Source organism: Bidens hawaiensis, unplaced genomic scaffold, assembly GCF_021521415.1.
Source record: "Bidens hawaiensis isolate Kalapana, Puna unplaced genomic scaffold, B.hawaiensis_p1.1 tig00012379_1, whole genome shotgun sequence".
Classification (NCBI taxonomy): Eukaryota; Viridiplantae; Streptophyta; class Magnoliopsida; order Asterales; family Asteraceae; genus Bidens; species Bidens hawaiensis.
This window is the reverse complement of record NW_027492010.1, coordinates 167418-178006: the sequence shown is the minus strand read 5'-3', so window position 1 is coordinate 178006 and position 10589 is coordinate 167418.

The following is a 10589-nucleotide window of genomic DNA, read 5'->3' as shown; positions in this document are numbered from 1 at the left end:
CTTTCATTCAAGATGAGACTGATTTTGTCAACATCTTTGTAGTTCTTAGTTGTAACCCTCTTGTTTGATAAAATATTTAAAACACTTATCAACTTTTTGTTGATTTATTCATTCTTCCCCTTGTTTTTAATATTTTTCTCAAATTTTTTTAACACATGTTCTTTGTCATATTTAAAGATGTTTCATTTTTGGTTGACCAAATAACAACAGGCTTGTGTATGACTGGGTAATCACTTTTCTGCCTATCATTTGGAGAGATTTATCTTGAGACATGCAAAGACAACTATGTATCTCCACATAAAGATTAGCATATTCATTATGTTTATATCACCTTAGATTTTACATCATCATGAGAAAACAACCATACATGTTAATGACTATACTAAGGTCCTTTTAGCCTATTAAATCCATATGATTGGCTAAGTAGTCAATGTACTATCATTTCCCATTAAAACACAGTTTAATATTCAATCACCCCAATATCTCTTCGTTGGCAGATAAATAGCTATCCTGTTTGACCAAAAGTGGTCAACAGGACCAAACATACATGTGAATATATGTCCTTTCAAAGTCAGAGCTATTGACATAGTTTTAAGTGAAGGAATAAGAAACAAGTCATAATTGCCCCAAATGCATTCAGTTTTCAGGTCAATGGCTATCCTTTGAATCTATAGAGATTCAAGGACCAAACATACACAAGTGCATGTCCTTCCAACTGGGCAAATGACATAATTTTCAGCAAAAACAACTACTTGAGACTTTTCTTTAAAAATCCTTCTTTTAAGCTTCTTTTAAATCTTGAACTGAATAATCTTATCATATCTCTACACCATTAATCAACTTGCTCATGTTTTGACCAAAATAAAGTGTTTATGCAAAATTCATTAGTAGATTCATTTTATCATTTAATTTTGACATAAAACTCATTTTGACACAAACAGTTGTAACATAATCAAATCTTAATCAAACATAACATCATCAAGACAAGCAGAGAATACTAACATTCAAGGTCTAGCCTATATTAATAGCATCAAATGATCAGATAATACACATAATCAAGCCATTTAGCAGTGATGTCAGATAAGCACACTAACAAGCAGTTCAAAACAAAAACACTTATCCTAACATCACAAATGCACATCAACTGATAAACAGGCAAACATATCAATCATATCAAAACTTTGCACTTATAATCAGTTAAAGCACATATCAATCAACATATACAAGTAACATAATCAATATCATACTCAAACATATTCACACAACATTCAATTTGTGAGACCTCTATCAAAATAATCAGTTAGCACATAGAGGTACACAACTAGGCACACATCCTTAATCAGATTTCATCAGAGTTGATCATTCCCAGAGCTTTCAGAAGAAAGTTGAACCTAGTTCTATCAAGTGGTTTGGTGAACAGGTCAGCCAAATTGTCACTTGTATCAACTCTTTGCATTTCAATAAAACTTTTTTCACTGCAATCCCTGATAAAGTGATGTCTGATTTCAATGTGCTTAGTCTTCGAATGTTGAACTGGATTCTTAACAGTAAAATATGCAGCAGTATTGTCAATAAGAATAGGGGTGTTCAGAAAATTCAAACCATAGTCCAACATCTGATTTTGAATCCATAGAACTTTTGCACAGCAGGCAGATGCAGCAACATATTCAGCTTCTGCAGTAGAGATTGAGACAGTAGTCTGCTTTTTGCATCACCATGACACTAGCCTTTCACCTAAAAACTGACATCCTCATGAGGTTGACTTTCTGCTCATGTTACAGCCATCATAATCACTGTCTGTATATGCAATTACATCAAAAGATTGGTTCTTTGGATACCAAATCCCTAAGTTTGGTCTTCCCTTCAAATATCTGAATATTCTTTTAACAGCATTCATGTGGGACTCTTTAGGACTTGACTGGAATCTTGCACACACACATACAGCAAACATGATATCTGGTCTTGTTGCAGTCAGATACATCAGAGATCCAATTTTGGCTCTATATTCATATTCATCCACAGGCTCACCCTTTTCATCTGCAATCATCTTTTTTTTGGTGTCCATTGGAGTTGAAGTTGTTTTGTATTCATGACAGTTGAACTTGTTCAAGATGTCTTGCACATATTTATTTTGGTGAATGAAGATCCCTTTAGCTTTCTGTTGAACTTGTAATCCAAAAAAGAAGTTCATTCTCCCATAGATCTCATGCTGTATTTGGACTTCATTACCCCTTCAAACTCCATGCACATTTGTTCATGTGTAGATCCAAAGATGATGTGATCCACATACACTTGTAACAGAAACAAGTCTGATCCCTTTCTTTTGTAGAAGAGTGTCTTGTCAATGGCTCCTCTTTTAAAACCATTTTCAAGTAGATGATTTGAAAGCTCATCATACCATGCTCTGGGAGCCTGATGCAATCCATAAAGGGCTTTGTTTAACTTATACACCCTGTTTGGATACATTGGATCCTCAAAACCTGGAGGTTGAGCTACATACACCTCTTCATCAATCTTTCCATTTAGAAATGCAGACTTAACATCAAGCTGGAACACTTTAATGTTCTTTGAGGCAGCATATGCAAGAAAGATCCTGATAGCTTCAAGTCTTGCAACAGGTGCAAAGACTTCCTCAAAGTCTATTCCTTCTTCTTGAAGACATCCCAGTGCCACAAGTGTAGCTTTGTTCTTAATCACCAAACCCCTTTCATCCCTTTTGTTTCTAAAAACCCATTTGGTTCCTATTGCATATCTGTCTCTTGGCCTATCAACAAGATCCCACACATGTAGGTCTCTGAACTGTGCCAGTTCCTCTTGCATTGCTTCCACCCAACTATTGTCTTTTAGTGCTTGAGCAATGTTCTTTGGCTCTATTTGGGATAGAAAGCAGGAGTAAAGACATATGTTTGCAATTTCAGAATGACTTCTTGTAACTCTTTCATGCAAATCTCCAATGATGTTTTCAGAAGGATGATTATTTTCCACATAAGGAGTTTATACAATCATATCTGTTGACAAATTTGTGCCAAGATTTGTTTCATTTAGATCTGGTTCTTCAATGATCAAATCAGTTTCTGCATCATGAAATTCTGGTACTTCATCATTATGTTGTCCTGAGGTAGATGCACCATTGTTTTCTAAATTCAGTCTTTGAAATAGATCTTGAAATCTTGCAGTAGATGCAGCTGCTTCTTCACTTGTTTGGTTGCTTTTGTCTCCCTCATTCTGAACTTGATCATTCTGTACATCTTGATTGTCATGATTGTTCACAGTATGATCATTTTCAGGATTGTGATTGTCATCTTGATCTTGTTCAATCAAATCACTTGAGGAGTTTATCACAAAAGTATATTCCTTTTCTTTTCTAGCAACCTTCTTCCATAATTCTTCCAAGTCCAATGTTTTCTACTTTTTCTCTTCAATTACATTGGTCTTGTAAAAATATTCATCAAAGTCTTCAGGATAAATCTTGAAGGACCTTATCAACTTCTTATGATCAAACAACCATGCTGCACCATCAACTGTATTGAATTGATTCTCATTAAAGATGATGTCAGATGATTCTATAAAACTCAAGTGGTCTTTCACATATACTCTGTAAGCTTTTGAGTGTGTAGAATATCCAACAAAGAAACAATCTAAAGATTTGTTTGAAACTTGTTCAAATAATCTCTAGTGTTCAGAAGAAAACACTTGCATCCAAAGGGCTTGAAAAACTTTATATAAGGCTTTTTGTTGTGAAATATTTCATAAGGAGTCTTGTTATGCCTTTTGTTGACAAGTACCCTGTTCTGAACATAGCAGGCTGTATTTATGGCTTCAGCCCAAAAAGTTACAGGTAAATTAGCATCTGCCAACACGGTTCTTGCAGCTTCAATCAAGGTTCTATTTCTTCTTTCTGCAACACCATTTTGTTCAGGAGTTCTAGGAGCTAAGAATTGTTGAAGTATACCCTTTTCTGTACAAAATTCTTGCATAACTCCATTCTTGAACTCAGTACCATTGTCACTTCTCATCATTTTAACTTTCTTATTCAATTTATTCTCAATCATTGTTACACAACCTTTAATCAACTCTGCAGTCTCATCCTTGGTACTTAGAAAATAAACCCAAGTATATCTTGAATAGTCATCAATGATCACAAGACAATATCTTTTCTTCCCTATACTTGGCACACTCACAGGACCAAAGAGATCCATGTGAAGTAATTCAAGTACTTGATCAATTGAGTTGATGAGCTTTGGCTTATGAGTAGATTTGTGTTGTTTTCCCTTTTGGCATGAATTACAATGATCTTCCAATTTGAACTCTCTTGTAGGTAAGCCTATAACATGCTCACCTTTGACAAGTCTATTTATGTTCTTTAAGTTCACATGACACAGTTTCCTATGCCACAGTTTTGATTCATTTTCAGTGGCTTTGGAAACAAAACATGCACCACCTCTTGAAACAGCTTCTTTCATGTTCAATTCATACAAGTTGTCATTTCTTGGTGCCATCATCATAATCATTTCAGGTGGAATCACAAACTCAGGTTTTAGAATGAAACAGTGTGAATCATCAAAACTGACTTTGTATCCCTTATCACACATTTGTGATATACTCAGTAGATTGTACTGAAGACCTTCAACATGAAACACATTTTCAAATGAAACTTTTCCATTTGTTAAGATTCCTTTTCCAACAATCTTTCCACCATTTTCATCACTACCAAATGCTACAGGACCTTCAAACTTTTCTTCATAATTGACAAGAGATCTCTTGTCACAAGTCATGTGCCTAGAACAACCATTATCCATGTACCATATGTCATTCAGAGGAGTGGACTGTTCCTGAGATGATGATCCAGTTTCTTTCTCAATTATGGCCATGAATGCCACATTTGCCCTTTTGATATCATCTGCAATATCTTCTTCATGATTACTCCAATCAAAGTTACCTTCATGCTGTGTTGTTACAGCAACATTTCCTTGATTTCTGATCTCGTTTTGGTTGGCTGGAATAGTGTTGTTTGGAATATTTTGAAGATTTTGGTTGTTGTTTCTTTGAAAACCTTGATTCTGAGGCACTCCTTGATCATGATTGTTCATTTGAGGTTGGAAGTTGTTGAAGTTGGGATTATAGTTGTTGTTGTGATAAGAACCTCTCCAGAATAGACTTCTTCCTTTCTCCTTCTTTATACTTAAATCTTTCTAGATGTTGCTTCAATCTCTGCTTCTTGATATTTTTGAGCTCAACATTTCCCTCAAACATTTCAAGTATCGCATCATACATTTCCTTGGCAGTGGCATGATGTGCACCTTAGTAAGTATTTTCCAAGATAGACCTAACTTCAACATAGCTAAAGCCTTGTCATCAACTTTTCTCATTCTTTCCCTCACAGCAGCAACGGTTGCTGGATTTGCACCTTCTTCAACATTGCCTTGTGGACCATTTCGGATTGAGTTCCACATATCAACATCATTATAGCACACGGCTGCTTCAAACAAGACGTTCCATTTTGTGAAATTTTCCTGGCCATACAGTCTAGGAATCTTGTTAGTAGACACTTCTTGTTCCTCGTAACCAAACATTTTATGAAATCAAAAGTAATTTCTTTGTAAGAACAGAGTTAAAAAAAATAATCAAATCTGAAAACTGGTTGTTCAGATCTGAGTTTTCTGATGCGATTAGAACAAGATTTATATATAAAAATTAAAACTTTAAATAGAATAAGGAAAAGAAAACACCAAATGATTGTAGATCTGGAAGAAAAATGAAGAACAGAGCTGCTGACGTCACTTTCCAATGTAACAGTGGTCTGCTTACGTCATTCTTCTTCAAATCGTCAATCAGCAACGATCTTTCCAAAATAGCAGCAACAAGCTCTGATACCACTTGTCATGTCCCCGATTTCAGCTGGATCTTACTTAATCATGTCATAACTCACACAAATAGATGTGTCGACAAGGGAGTTAATGACGGGTTGCTATATTTAGAAAGATAACCGTTTGTTAAAGGCGGAATCAATAACAAACATACGGTTGCTTAATCAGTATTAAAAGGTAACCAACACAAACAAGATTCACTCAAAAGATTTCCATTTATATAATATCAATCATACAAACTGGATAATCGATTTAGGGTTTCTTGAAGGAGGGTTTTTTTCCGTACAAATCCTAGGACCGCCGTCACTTTCAAGAAAAATATTATTTCTTATCCGAAAAGTGTAAAGGCTCAAATCCGTAGCTGATCCATAGGCGGCGTGCCCTAAAACATTCTATTTATAGGCCTGCCAACCTAGGACAGCTGTCATTCCTTCTAGAAACCCCAAACATTAATACATATTCAAATTACATAATCACAAAATATTCTAAGTGTAAAACAAGTCTTCTGGGTAGGCTTTGCATCAATCTTCATTCTCCGAGTAGGCTATGTACTTTGCCATCCTTCACAACTTGGTAACATAGAAGTGTGCTCGGGATCAGTTTCCAGGTAGATTTTACTTGAAGAGTATTTTACCAAGTAAAATACTCACCGAGTAGACTTCAGTCTTCTTGACTTTGCCAGACTTTCCCGACAAACCCTTAAGAGCAACCTTGTTCTTCAACGGTCCATTCAACTCCTTTCTATAAAATAACTTATTAGCAAAGTGTACTCGGCAGTACTGTTCCTTTCTTGAGTTGAACCTTACCCGATATTTCTTAAGGATATTACATTAAATCATCAAGCTTGTTCGGACCACTATTATTAATGAATACCTTGCTCGGTCTTCCAATCACTTGGCTTCATGGACTTGGTTAGCCAAAAGCTTACTCGGGAGTGAACTTTACTTGGCTATGAAGAACAGACTTGCTTGATAAAGTGAACCTTACCCGAATTTACATAAACTAGTGAACCTTGCCCGGCAATGCACTAATTTGCAAACCCTGCTCGGATATCCACTAAAGAAGACTACTTGAATATAACCTTGCCCGATAGACAAAATATCATACCCGGCTAAGTAAAAGCTCGCTCGGAGGTCTAACGTGTGCCCGGATCCATACTTAGCGAATTCTGAGGAGGTTGAGAAGATTCCAATCTTCCATATACTTCATTTTGGTCAAATCATTGACTCAACAACAACATAGATTCATTTCTGAATGCATAACATTTTGCTAAATTTTCTCTTATATTTTATGGGGATTACTTGACTTAAGTCAAGTTGTGAAAACTACCACTTAGGGGTGTTCATCGGGTCAACCCGATCGGGTTTCGGGTTAATCGGGTCGGGTTAGTCGGTTTTTCCTTAAAAAATATATAACCCGCAACCCGACCCTATTAAGGTTCGGGTTATTCGGGTTTCGGGTTTGTCAGGTTAGTCGGGTTATCCATGTTACTTTATAATTTTAAGTTGTTTTTTGTGTTTATAACTTTTAGGTTGCAAAATTTCTCATAATTGTCAACTTCTTTTACAAGTAATTGTCTTATAATTACATATAGACTTGTAAACGAACCGAACGCACATGAACAAAGACCTGTCTGTATTCTTTCATTTACATTTTAACGAACACAAACACTTAATCGAACAAATATTTGTGTTTATGTTTGTTAGTTAAAAACTAAACATGTTCTTGTTCGTTTATGTTCGCTTATTTAAAATCTAAACGAAGAGTTCACGAACATAATTAAACAAAGATAAATAAACATGAAGGAACATATATGTACATACATTAACTAACATAAATGAACCCATTTAAATAAACACAAAAAAACAAATATAAAACATATTAGGGTTATCATCATCATCGTATTCAGTAAATCCCACCAATAGCAAAGTTATGGTAGGGTTTAAAGAGGGTAAGATGTGGACAACCTTATTTCTACCTCGTAGGAATAGAGATGCTGCTCCCAGTGAGACCCCCGGCTCGATAGTAGTTTTGCGTCAAGTATTTCGACCATCAACGCCACCACATGATGCCTGATTAACCTTCCGCCACTTTTAACGTTATTTTCACGAAATTAGTAAAATAACGTCAAAGTTAGTGCAACTTCACTTTTGCCCACCAGAGGGCCCACACATATATACATTATATGCGCGCATCGCAACTGGGCCTTAAACATATTAGAGTGGTATAATTACTAAATGCAAATAGTATTTAATGATTTTCTAATAATATGTAAACGAACATGAATGAACATAAACAAACTTAAATGAAAGATCATAAACGAACGTTCACAAACATAGATGAACGAGTGAAACATGTGTTCATGTTCGTTCATTTAATTTAAAGAACACAACATAAAAGAAATTTTCGCTGAACGGTTCATGAACAAACAAAATAATCAATTCCTCTATAAAGCTTACATTATTGTCTTTATAGTGCTTATTTTGCCTTTTAATCATTGTATTTAAAGTTAAGGGTCACCACTAATCAGGTTATTCGGGTTAACCCGAAACCCGACTTTTTTTCAAAAATAAACCCGAAACCGGCCCTATTAACAATTCGGGTTAACCCGATTAATACTTTTTGATCCTATTTAACCCGACCCGAATTTGCTAATTCGGGTTCGGGGCGGGTCGCGTATTGTGGACACCCCTACTAATATCTTTCTCTCCACCGTTTATTCATAACACATCGAGCTTGCTCGTAATACATTTTGTTTGTTATGCTCCCTTCATATGGTTATTAATAGTTCTCCTATACTTGGATGTGATAATACAGACGTTACTTACCCAATCAACTATATAAACACATTACGATTGATTTGTGATTTATTCATCAATTCTATTAGACAACTTGTGCATAGTTGATTATTATGACTAGATCATAGAGCTTTAGCTTTATGATCTCCACGCATTGTGGCTAGATCATATTGCATATTGTTTGTTATGCTACTTACCCAACCCAATCATATTCATGTGCTTCATTATCAACTATATAATATAAACAAACATTACGATTGATATTTGTCAATTTTGCTATAACCATCACAAAAGTTACATTTAAGATTTCTTATGACTGACACCTGTTCATAGTCGATTGGTTATTATGGCTAGACTGTTAGCTCCATAAGTTTAGAAAAGAGTTAAGTGCCATTTTAGTACATGTGGTTTGTCTAATTACGCGACTTCAGTACCGATTTTGAATTTATTGCAAATAGCTACCTCACTATTAAAAAACTTGCAATTTTAGTACTTTTTTCTAACCCCCGTTTATTTTGTCTGTTATGTCAGGGGTGCTTTTATAATTTCGTTATTTTTCTTTATTTTTAAATTTTCTTTTAAAATCCTTCCCCCTTTTAATTCCTTTTATAACCCTAAAATCTGTAACGCCTTCTCACGATCATCAATTCTTAAAATCTTTGATTAAAAATCCCTAAAATCTGACGACGTTGATAATTCCATCTACCTTCTTTTAAGTTTTAACCCTCAAGAAAATCCTAAATAAAGATTAATTTCACCAAAGCCCTAAAAGAATAACCTTTCCTCACTCTTTACACACCTCGCCGGAATCTGTCGGAGTTGCCTCACAATCGACGACCGGCCAAAACCCAACTCCCAAAATCTAACCTTTAACTTTGCCGACAAATAAAAAATAAAATTTTTAGGCATAACCATCTCCAAAATCCTCATATTATCGAAGCTGAAATCAGATTACAAACTTTTTCTTGGCTTACCAGAGGATAAATGATATGTTGCTGGAGATACTTTGTAAGGTATTTTACAAGAAGAAGAAAAATATTCTGGTGCCGGTTGATCTACGGCGAGATGAGGATTGGAAAAACGGAGATTATGATGGGGTTTTGTGTAAGAATAAATATATTTTATATATTTATTTATATGGCCATCATTATCATTTATATAATAATAGATCAAATAATTAATTATACCTTATTATATATTAGCCTGGTAATTGTTGATGGGCCATATTACTCTTAATAGCTAATAAAGGGTTTCCCCTTGGGTGTATATATAGAGAGAATAAATTAACATCGTAACCTAATCTCACAAACATAAGAAAATCATGTGTCTTCTCTCTCTTCTAAACCGGGTTCCTCTCAAGAACCCTAACCATCCTTAACTATACATCCTAAAGGGAAACTCGATCAAGATGACAAGCATGTCGACTACATCATACCCTGCTGTGGTTACTACTCTTCATGTTGTATCAGGTTCATAGGTTTAATATTTATCATGTTTTATATTACTTACATGAAGAACTGATCAACATTTTGTTGTGGTTACGTAAGAGGATTTGTAGTGTGGTAAATTTGGGAAATTTGAAGGGATGAACATGAGTAGATTGTTGATAATGTGGTGCCTGCAGTTGATGGGAAATTTTAATAATGATTTTGGTGTTAGGAAGGAATTTAAAGTGGAGGCTTAAAAGAAAAAGAAAATATAGAAAATAACGAAATTACCAAAACACCCCTGACTTAAAAGTCAAAATAAACGGGGGTTAGAAAAAAGTACTAAAGTTGCAAGTTTTAAAATAGTGAGATAGCTATTTGCAATAAATTCAAAATCGGTACTAAAGTTACGTAATTAGATAAACCACAGGTACTAAAATAGCACTTAAACTCTTTTAGAAAAATAACTAACTTTTCGAAAACACCAGCAGACCACC